Source organism: Triticum aestivum, chromosome 5D (assembly GCF_018294505.1).
Source record: "Triticum aestivum cultivar Chinese Spring chromosome 5D, IWGSC CS RefSeq v2.1, whole genome shotgun sequence".
Lineage (NCBI taxonomy): Eukaryota > Viridiplantae > Streptophyta > Magnoliopsida > Poales > Poaceae > Triticum > Triticum aestivum.
The window spans coordinates 381,011,448-381,022,941 of NC_057808.1; positions in this window are offsets into that span (position 1 = coordinate 381,011,448).

Here is an 11,494-nt window from a genome sequence, read left to right on the forward strand (position 1 = left end):
ATAGCTCCGCCGGAGCCCTAGATTGGTTCCGCCTTGTGGCAGCGGAGTTTCGTCCCGTAAGCTTGCTTATGATTTTTTTCCAGGGTAAAAGCCTTCATATAGCAGAAGATGGGCACCGGAGGGCCACCAGGGGGCCCAGGAGATAGGGGCGCGCCCCCACCCTCTTGGCCAGGGTGTGGGCCCCCTCTGGTATTTTCTTTGCTCAATAATTCTTATTAATTCCAAAAATGACTTTCGTGGAGTTTCAGGATTTTTGGAGCTGTGCAGAATAGGTTTCCAATATTTGCTCCTTTTCCAGCCAGAATTCCAGCTGCCGGCATTCTCCCTCTTCATGATAAACCTTGTGAAATAAGAGAGAATAGCCATAAGTATTGAGACATAATGTGTAATAACAGCCCATAATGCAATAAATATTGATATAAAAGCATGATGCAAAATGGACGTATCAACTCCCCCAAGCATAGACCTCGCTTGTCCTCAAGCGGAAGTCGAAATCGAAAAATATGTCCACATGTTTAGAGATAGAGGTGTCGATAAAAATAAAATACGGACATGAGGGCATCATGATCATTCTTATAACAACAACATATATAGATTTTGTCATATGATTTATCATGCTCAAGTACCAATCTATTCACAATGTCAAGTATGGATCATAAACTGTATTGAGAATTAGCAAACTATAATCTCAGTCATTGAAACAATTGCAATTTATCACAACATTATAAAGAGTCAAGAATAGAGCTTTTCAGCAAGTCCACATACTCAACTATCATATAGTCTTCTACAATTGCTAACACTCACACAATACTTATGGTTATGGAGTCTTAATCGGACACTGAGAAAGATAGGGGCTTATAGTGTTGCCTCCCAACGTATTCACCTTTGGGTGATGTCAACAATAATAGTTCATGCTAACTTACATCCAATTGGATATATATATCAGGATCTTTCCAACACGAGGTGCTTGCCAAAGGATAAAATGAAAAAGGGAAAGGTGAAGATCACCTTGACTCTTGCATAAAGTGAAAGACATAAAGTAAAAGATAGGCCCTTTGCAGAGGGAAGCAGAGTCTGTCATGTGCTTTTAGGGTTGGATGCACAAAATCTTAATGCAAAAGAACGTCACTTTATATTGCCACTTGTGATATGAACCTTTATTATGCAGTCCGTCGCTTTTATTACTTCCATATCACACGATCGTATAAAGCTTATTTTCTCCGCACTAATAAGTCATACATATTTAGAGAGCAATTTTTATTGCTTGCTACATGACAACTTACTTGAAGGATCTTACTCAATCCATAGGTAGGTATGGTGGACTCTCATGGCAAAACTGGGTTTAAGGATATTTGGAAGCACAAGTTGTATCTCTACTTGGTGCAAGGAATTTTGTCTAGCATGAGGGGGAAAGGAAAGCTCAACATGTTTGAAAGATCCATGACAATATACTTTAACTGAGATGTGAGAAAACATAACCCATTACGTTGTCTTCCTTGTCCAACATCAACTCTTTAGCATGTTGATACGTCTCCAACGTATCTACTTTTCCAAACACTTTTGCCCTTGTTTTGGACTCTAACTTGCATGATTTGAATGAAACTAACCCGGACTGACGCTGTTTTCAGCAAAACTGCCATGATGTTGTTTTATGTGTAGAAAACAAAAGTTTTCGGAATGACCTGAAAATCCACGGAGGCACGTTTCGGAAAATATAAAAAATACTGGCGAAAGAATCAAGACCAGGGGGCCCGCACCCTGTCCACGAGGGTGGGGGGCGCGCCCACCCTGAAGGAAATATGCCCTAGAGGCAATAATAAAGTTATTATTTATTTCCTTATATCATGATAAATGTTTATTATTCATGCTAGAATTGTATTAACCGGAAACATGATACATGTGTGAATACATAGACAAACTTAATGTCACTAGTATGCCTCTACTTGACTAGCTCATTAATCAAAGATGGTTATGTTTCCTAACCATAGACATGAGTTGTCATTTGATTAACGGGATCACATCATTAGGAGAATGATGTGATTGACATGACCCATTCCGTTAGCTTAGCACTTGATCGTTTAGTATGTTGCTATTGCTTTCTTCATGACTTATACATGTTCCTACAACCATGAGATTATGCAACTCCCGTTTACCGAAGGAACACTTTGTGTGCTACCAAACGTCACAACGTAACTGGGTGATTATAAAGGAGCTCTACAGGTGTTTCCAAAGGTACATGTTGAGTTGGCGTATTTCGAGATTAGGTTTTGTCACTCCGATTGTCGGAGAGGTATCTCTGGGCCCTCTCGGTAATGCACATCACTATAAGCCTTGCAAGCAATGTAGCTAATGAGTTAGTTACGGAATGATGCATTACGTAACGAGTAAAGAGACTTGCCAGTAACGAGATTGAACTAGGTATTGGGATACCGACGATCGAATCTCGGGCAAGTAACATACCGATGACAAAGGGAACAACGTATGTTGTTATGCGGTTTGACCGATAAAGATCTTCGTAGAATATGTAGGAGCCAATATGAGCATCCAGGTTCTGCTATTGGTTATTGACCGAAAACGTGTCTCGGTCATGTCTACATAGTTCTCGAACCCGTAGGGTCCGCACGCTTAAGGTTTCGATGACAGTTATATTATGAGTTTATGAGTTTTGATGTACCGAAGGTTGTTCGGAGTCCCGGATGTGATTACGGACATGACGAGGAGTCTCGAAATGGTCGAGACATGAAGATTGATATATTGGAAGCCTATATTTGGATGTCGGAAGTGTTCCGGGTGGAATCGGGATTTTACCGGAGTACCGGGGGTTACCGGAACCCCCCGGGGGCTTAATGGGCCTACATGGGCCTTAGTGGAAATAGAGGGCAGCAAGGGGAGTGTGGGGCGCGCCCCCAAGGCCCAAACCGAATTGGTTTAGGGCAAGGGGGGTCGGCCCCCTCTTTCCTTCTCGTCCTCTCCCTTTCCTTCCCCCTTCTCCTAGTCCAACAAGGAAGGAGGGAGTCCTACTCCCGGTGGGAGTAGGACTCCCCATGGCGCGCCCCCTCCTAGGCCGGCCGCCCCCTCCCCCCTTGCTCCTTTATATACGGGGGCAGGGGGGCACCTCTAGACACAACAATTGATCTCTTGATCTCTTAGCCGTGTGCGGTGCCCCCTCCACCATAGTCCTCCTCGATAATATTGTAGCGGTGCTTAGGCGAAGCCCTGCGACGGTAGAACATCAAGATCATCACCACGCCGTCGTGCTGACGGAACTCTCCCTCGACACTCGGCTAGATCGGAGTTCGAGGGATGTCATCGAGCTGAACATGTGCTAGAACTCGGAGGTGCCGTAGTTTCGGTGCTTGATCGGTCGAGCCGTGAAGACGTACAACTACATCAACATCGTTGTTCTAACGCTTCCGCTTTCGGTCTACGAGGGTACGTGGACAACACTCTCCCCTCTCGTTGCTATGCATCACCATGATCTTGCGTGTGCGTAGGAATTTTTTTGAAATTACTACGTTCCCCAACAGTGGCATCCGAGCCAGGTTTTATGCGTAGATGTTATATGCACGAGTAGAACACAAGTGAGTTGTGGGCGATACAAGTCATAATGCTTACCAGCATGTCATACTTTGGTTCAGCGGTATTGTTGGATGAAGCAGCCCGGACCGACATTACGCGTACGCGAGACTGGTTCTACCGACGTGCTTTGCACACAGGTGGCTGGCGGGTGTCAGTTTCTCCAACTTTAGTTGAACCGAGTGTGGCTACGCCCGGTCCTTGCGAAGGTTAAAATAGCACTAACTTGACGAACTATCGTTGTGGTTTGATGCGTAGGTAAGAACGGTTCTTGCTCAGCCCGTAGCAGCCACGTAAAATTTGCAACAACAAAGTAGAGGACGTCTAACTTGTTTTTGCAGGGCATGTTGTGATGTGATATGGTCAAGACGTGATGCTATATTTTATTGTATGAGATGATCATGTTTTGTAACCGAGTTATCGGCAACTGGCAGGAGCCATATGGTTGTCGCTTTATTGTATGAAATGCAAGCGCCCTGTAATTGCTTTACTTTATCACTAAGCGGTAGCGATAGTCGTTGAAGCAATAGATGGCGAAACGACAACGATGCTACGATGGAGATCAAGGTGTCGCGCCGGTGATGATGGTGATCACAACGGTGCTTCGGAGATGGAGATCACAAGCACAAGATGATGATGGCCATATCATATCACTTATATTGATTGCATGTGATGTTTATCCTTTATGCATCTTATCTTGCTTTGATTGACGGTAGCATTTTAAGATGATCTCTCACTAATTATCAAGAAGTGTTCTCCCTGAGTATGCACCGTTGCGAAAGTTCTTCGTGCTGAGACACCACGTGATTATCGGGTGTGATAGGCTCTACGTTCAAATACAACGGGTGCAAAACAGTTGCACACGCGGAATACTCAGGTTAAACTTGACGAGCCTAGCATGTACAAATATGGCCTCGGAACACGGAGACCGAAAGGTCGAACGTGAATCATGTAGTAGATATGATCAACATAGTGATGTTCACCATTGAAAACTACTCCATCTCACGTGATGATCGGACATGGTTTAGTTGATTTGGATCACGTGATCACTTAGATGACTAGAGAGATGTCTGTCTAAGTGGGAGTTCTTTAGTAATATGATTAATTGAACTTAAAATTTATCATGAACTTAGTACCTGATAGTATTTTGCTTGTCTATGTTTGTTGTAGATAGATGGCTCGTGCTGTTGTTCCGTTGAATTTTAATGCGTTCCTTGAGAAAGCTAAGTTGAAAGATGATGGTAGCAATTACACGGACTGGGTCCGTAACTTGAGGATTATCCTCATTGCTGCACAGAAGAATTACGTCTTGGAAGCACCGCTGGGTGCCAGGCCTGCTGCAGATGCAACTGACGACGTTAAGAACGTCTGGCAGAGCAAAGCTGATGACTACTCGATAGTTTGGTGTGCCATGCTTTACGGCTTAGAACCGGGACTTCAACGACGTTTTGAACGTCATGGAGCATATAAGATGTTCCAGGAGTTGAAGTTAATATTTCAAGCAAATGCCCGGATTGAGAGATATGAAGTCTCCAATAAGTTCCATAGCTGCAAGATGGAAGAGAATAGTTCTGTCAGTGAACATATACTCAAAATGTCTGGGTATAATAATCACTTGATTCAACTGGGAGTTAATCTTCCTGATGATAGTGTCATTGACAGAATTCTTCAATCACTGCCACCAAGCTACAAGAGCTTCGTGATGAACTATAATATGCAAGGGATGGACAAGACTATTCCCGAGCTCTTCGCAATGCTAAAGGCTGCGGAGGTAGAAATCAAGAAGGAGCATCAAGTGTTGATGGTCAATAAGACCACCAGCTTCAAGAAAAAGGGTAAAGGGAAGAAGAAGGGGAACTTCAAGAAGAACAACAAACAAGTTGCTGCTCAAGAGAAGAAACCCAAATCTGGACCTAAGCCTAAGACTGAGTGCTTCTACTGCAAGCAGACTGGTCACTGGAAGCGGAACTGCCCCAAGTATTTGGCGGATAAGAAGGATGGCAAGGTTAACAAAGGTATATGTGATATACATGTTATTGATGTGTACCTTACTAATGCTCGCAGTAGCACCTGGGTATTTGATACTGGTTCTGTTGCTAATATTTGCAACTCGAAACAGGGACTACGGATTAAGCAAAGATTGGCTAAGGATGAGGTATGCGCGTGGGAAATGGTTCCAAAGTCGATGTGATCGCGGTCGGCACGCTACCTCTACATCTACCTTCGGGATTAGTTTTAGACCTGAATAATTGTTATTTGGCACCAACATTGAGCATGAACATTATATCTGGATCTTGTTTGATGCGAGACGGTTATTCATTTAAATCAGAGAATAATGGTTGTTCTATTTATATGAGTAATATCTTTTATGGTCATGCACCCTTGAAGAGTGGTCTATTTTTATTAAATCTCGATAGTAGTGATACATATATTCATAATGTTGAAGCCAAAAGATGCAGAGTTGATAATGATAGTGCAACTTATTTGTGGCACTACCGTTTGGGTCATATTGGTGTAAAGCGCATGAAGAAACTCCATACTGATGGACTTCTGGAATCACTTGATTATGAATCACTTGGTACTTGCGAACCATGCCTCATGGGCAAGATGACTAAAACGCCGTTCTCCGGAACTATGGAGCGAGCAACTGATTTGTTGGAAATCATTCATACCGATGTGTGTGGTCCAATGAATGTTCAGGCTCGCGGCGGGTATCGTTATTTTCTCACCTTCACAGATGATTTGAGCAGATATGGGTATATCTACTTAATGAAACACAAGTCTGAAACATTTGAAAAGTTCAAAGAATTTCAGAGTGAAGTGGAAAATCATCGTAACAAGAAAATAAAGTTTCTATGATCTGATTGTGGAGGAGAATATTTGAGTTACGAGTTTGGTTTACATTTGAAACAATGCGGAATAGTTTCGCAACTCACGCCACCCGGAACACCACAGCGTAATGGTGTGTCCGAACGTCGTAATCGTACTTTACTAGATATGGTGCGATCTATGATGTCTCTTACTGATTTACCGCTATCGTTTTGGGGTTATGCTTTAGAGACGGCCGCATTCACGTTAAATAGGGCACCATCAAAATCCGTCGAGACGACGCCTTATGAACTATGGTTTGGCAAGAAACCAAAGTTGTCATTTCTTAAAGTTTGGGACTGCGATGCTTATGTGAAGAAACTTCAACCAGATAAGCTCGAACCCAAATCGGAGAAATGTGTCTTCGTAGGATACCCAAAAGAGACCCTTGGTACACCTTCTATCACAGATCTGAAGGCAAGACTTTTGTTGCTAAATTCGGATCCTTTCTAGAGAAGGAGTTTCTCTCGAAAGAAGTGAGTGGGACGAAAGTAGAACTTGATGAGGTAACTGTACCTGCTCCCTTATTGGAAAGTAGTTCATCACAAGAACCGGTTCCTGTGACAACTACGCCAATTAGTGAGGAAGCTAATGATATTGATCATGAAACTTCAGATCAAGTTACTACCGAACCTCGTAGGTCAACCAGAGTAAGATCCGCACCAGAGTGGTACGGTAATCCTATTCTGGAAGTCATGTTACTTGACCATGGCGAACCTACGAACTATGAGGAAGCGATGATGAGCCCAGATTCCGCAAAATGGCTCGAGGCCATGAAATCTGAGATGGGATCCATGTATGAGAACAGAGTATGGACTTTGGTTGACTTGCCCGATGATCGGCAAGCCATCGAGAATAAATGGATCTTCAAGAAAAAGACTGACGCTGATGGTAATATAACTGTCTACAAAGCTCGACTTGTTGCGAAAGGTTTTCGACAAGTTCAAGGGGTTGACTACGATGAGACTTTGTCACCCGTAGCGATGCTTAAGTCTGTCTGAATCATGTTAGCAATTGCCGCATTTTATGATTATGAAATATGGCAAATGGATGTCAAAACTGCATTCCTGAATGGATTTCTAGAAGAAGAGTTGTATATGATGCAACCAGAAGGTTTTGTCGATCCAAAAGGTGCTAACAAAGTGTGCAAGCTCCAGCGATCCATTTATGGACTGGTGCAAGCCTCTCGGAGTTGGAATAAACGCTTTGATAGTGTGATCAAAGCATATGGTTTTATACAGACTTTTGGAGAAGCCTGTATTTACAAGAAAGTGAGTGGGAGCTCTGTAGCATTTCTGATATTATATGTAGACGACATATTGTTAATTGGAAATGATATAGAATTTCATGTTAGCATAAAGGGATACTTGAATAAAAGTTTTTCAATGAAAGACCTCGGTGAAGCTGCTTACATATTGGGCATCAAGATCTATAGAGATAGATCAAGACGCTTAATTGGACTTTCACAAAGCACATACCTTGATAAAGTTTTGAAAATGTTCAAAATGGATCAGGCAAAGAAAGGGTTCTTGCCTGCATTACAAGGTGTGAAGTTGAGTCAGACTCAATGCCCGACCACAAAAGAAGATAGAGAGAAAATGAAAGATGTTCCCTATGCTTCAGCCATAGGCTCTATCATGTATGCAATGCTGTGTACCAGACTTGATGTATGCTTAGCAATAAGTTTGGCAGGGAGGTACCAAAGTAATCCAGGAGTGGATCACTGGACAGCGGTCAAGAATATCCTGAAATACCTAAAAAGGACTAAGGATATGTTTCTCGTTTATGGAGGTGACAAAGAGCTAGTCGTAAATGGTTATGTCGATGCAAGCTTTGACACTGATCCGGACGATTCTAAATCGCAAACCGGATACGTGTTTATATTGAACAGTGGAGCTGTCAGTTGGTGCAGTTCTAAACAAAGCGTCGTGGCGGGATCTACATGCGAAGCGGAGTACATAGCTGCTTCAGAAGCAGCAAATGAAGGAGTCTGGATGAAGGAGTTCATTTCCGATCTAGGTGTCATACCTAGTGCATCTGGACCAATGAAGATCTTCTGTGACAATACTGGTGCAATTGCCTTGGCAAAGGAATCCAGATTTCACAAGAGGACCAAGCACATCAAGAGACGCTTCAATTCCATCCGGGACCAAGTCCAGGTGGGAGACATAGAGATTTGCAAGATACATACGGATCTGAATATTGCAGACCCGTTGACTAAGCCTCTTCCACGAGCAAAACATGATTAGCACCAAGGCTCCATGGGTGTTAGAATCATTACTGTGTAATCTAGATTATTGACTCTAGTGCAAGTGGGAGACTGAAGGAAATATGCCCTAGAGGCAATAATAAAGTTATTATTTATTTCCTTATATCATGATAAATGTTTATTATTCATGCTAGAATTGTATTAACCGGAAACATGATACATGTGTGAATACACAGACAAACTTAATGTCACTAGTATGCCTCTACTTGACTAGCTCATTAATCAAAGATGGTTATGTTTCCTAACCATAGACATGAGTTGTCATTTGATTAACGGGATCACATCATTAGGAGAATGATGTGATTGACATGACCCATTCCGTTAGCTTAGCACTTGATCATTTAGTATGTTGCTATTGCTTTCTTCATGACTTATACATGTTCCTACAACTATGAGATTATGCAACTCCCGTTTACCGGAGGAACACTTTGTGTGCTACCAAACGTCACAACGTAGCTGGGTGATTATAAAGGAGCTCTACAGGTGTCTCCAAAGGTACATGTTGAGTTGGCGTATTTCGAGATTAGGTTTTGTCACTCCGATTGTCGGAGAGGTATCTCTGGGCCCTCTCGGTAAGGCACATCACTATAAGCCTTGCAAGCAATGTAGCTAATGAGTTAGTTACGGAATGATGCATTACGTAACGAGTAAAGAGACTTGCCAGTAACGAGATTGAACTAGGTATTGGGATACCGATGATCGAATCTCGGGCAAGTAACATACCGATGACAAAGGGAACAACGTATGTTGTTATGCGGTTTGACCAATAAAGATCTTCGTAGAATATGTAGGAGCCAATATGAGCATCCAGGTTCCGCTATTGGTTATTGACCGGAAACGCATCTCGGTCATGTCTACATAGTTCTCGAACCCGTAGGGTCCGCACGCTTAAGGTTTCGATGACAGTTATATTATGAGTTTATGAGTTTTGATGTACCGAAGGTTGTTCGGAGTCCCGGATGTGATTACGGACATGACGAGGAGTCTCGAAATGGTCGAGACATGAAGATTGATATATTGGAAGCCTATATTTGGATGTCGGAAGTGTTCCGGGTGAAATCGGGATTTTACCGAAGTACCGGGGGTTACCGGAACCCCCCGGGGGCTTAATGGGCCTACATGGGCCTTAGTGGAAATAGAGGGCAGCAAGGGGAGTGTGGGGCGTGCCCCCCAAGGCCCAAACCGAATTGGTTTAGGGCAAGGGGGGCCGGCCCCCTCTTTCCTTCTCGTCCTCTCCCTTTCCTTCCCCCTTCTCCTAGCCCAACAAGGAAGGAGGGAGTCCTACTCCCGGTGGGAGTAGGACTCCCCATGGCGCGCCCCCTCCTAGGCCGGCCGCCCCCTTCCCCCTTGCTCCTTTATATACGGGGGCAGGGGGGCACCTCTAGACACAACAATTGATATCTTGATCTCTTAGCCGTGTGCGGTGCCCCCCTCCACCATAGTCCTCCTCGATAATATTGTAGCGGTGCTTAGGCGAAGCCCTGCGACGGTAACATCAAGATCGTCACCATGTCGTCGTGCTGACGGAACTCTCCCTCGACACTCGGCTGGTTCGGAGTTTGAGGGACGTCATCGAGCTGAACGTGTGCTAGAACTCGGAGTTGCCGTAGTTTCGGTGCTTGATCGGTCGGGCCGTGAAGACGTTCGACTACATCAACCGCGTTGTTCTAACGCATCCGCTTTCGGTCTACGAGGGTACGTGGACAACACTCTCCCCTCTTGTTGCTATGCATCACCATGATCTTGCGTGTGCGTAGGAATTTTTTTGAAATTACTACGTTCCCCAACACACCCCCCTGGGCGCGCCCCCTGTCTCGTGGGCCCCCTGAGGCTCCACCGACCTCAACTCCAACTCCATATATTCCGTTTCACGGAGAAAAAAATCAGAGAGAAAGTTTCATCGCGTTTTACGATACGGAGCCGCCGCCAAGCCCTAATCTCTCTCGGGAGGGCTGATCTGGAGTCCGTTCGGGGCTCCGGAGAGGGGGATTCGTCGCCGTCGTCATCATCAACCATCCTCAATCACCAATTTCATGATGCTCACCGCCGTGCGTGAGTAATTCCATCGTAGGCTTGCTGGACGGTGATGGGTTGGATGAGATTTACCATGTAATCAAGTTAGTTTTGTTAGGGTTTGATCCCTAGTATCCACTATGTTCTGAGATTGATGTTGCTATGACTTTGCTATGCTTAATGCTTGTCACTAGGGCCCGAGTGCCATGATTTCAGATCTGAACCTATTATGTTTTCATGAATATATGTGTGTTCTTGATCTTATCTTGCAAGTCTATAGTCACCTATTATGTGTTATGATCCGACAACCCCGAAGTGACAATAATCGGGATACTTCTCGGTGATGACCATAGTTTGAGGAGTTCATGTATTCACTAAGTGCTAATGCTTTGTTCCAGTTCTCTATTAAAAGGAGGCCTTAATATCCCTTAGTTTCCGTTAGGACCCCACTGCCACGGGAGGGTAGGACAAAAGATGTCATGCAAGTTCTTTTCCATAAGCACGTATGACTATATTCGGAATACATGCCTACATTACATTGATGAACCGGAGCTAGTTCTGTGTCACCCTATGTTATAGCTATTACATGAGGAATCGCATCCGACATAATTATCCATCACTGATCCAATGCCTACGAGCTTTTCACATCTTGTGCTTCGCTTATTTACTTTTCCGTTGATACTATTACAATTACCACAAAACTATTATCTTTACGTTTGCCACTATTACCATTACTATCATACTACTTTGCTACTAAATACTTTGCTG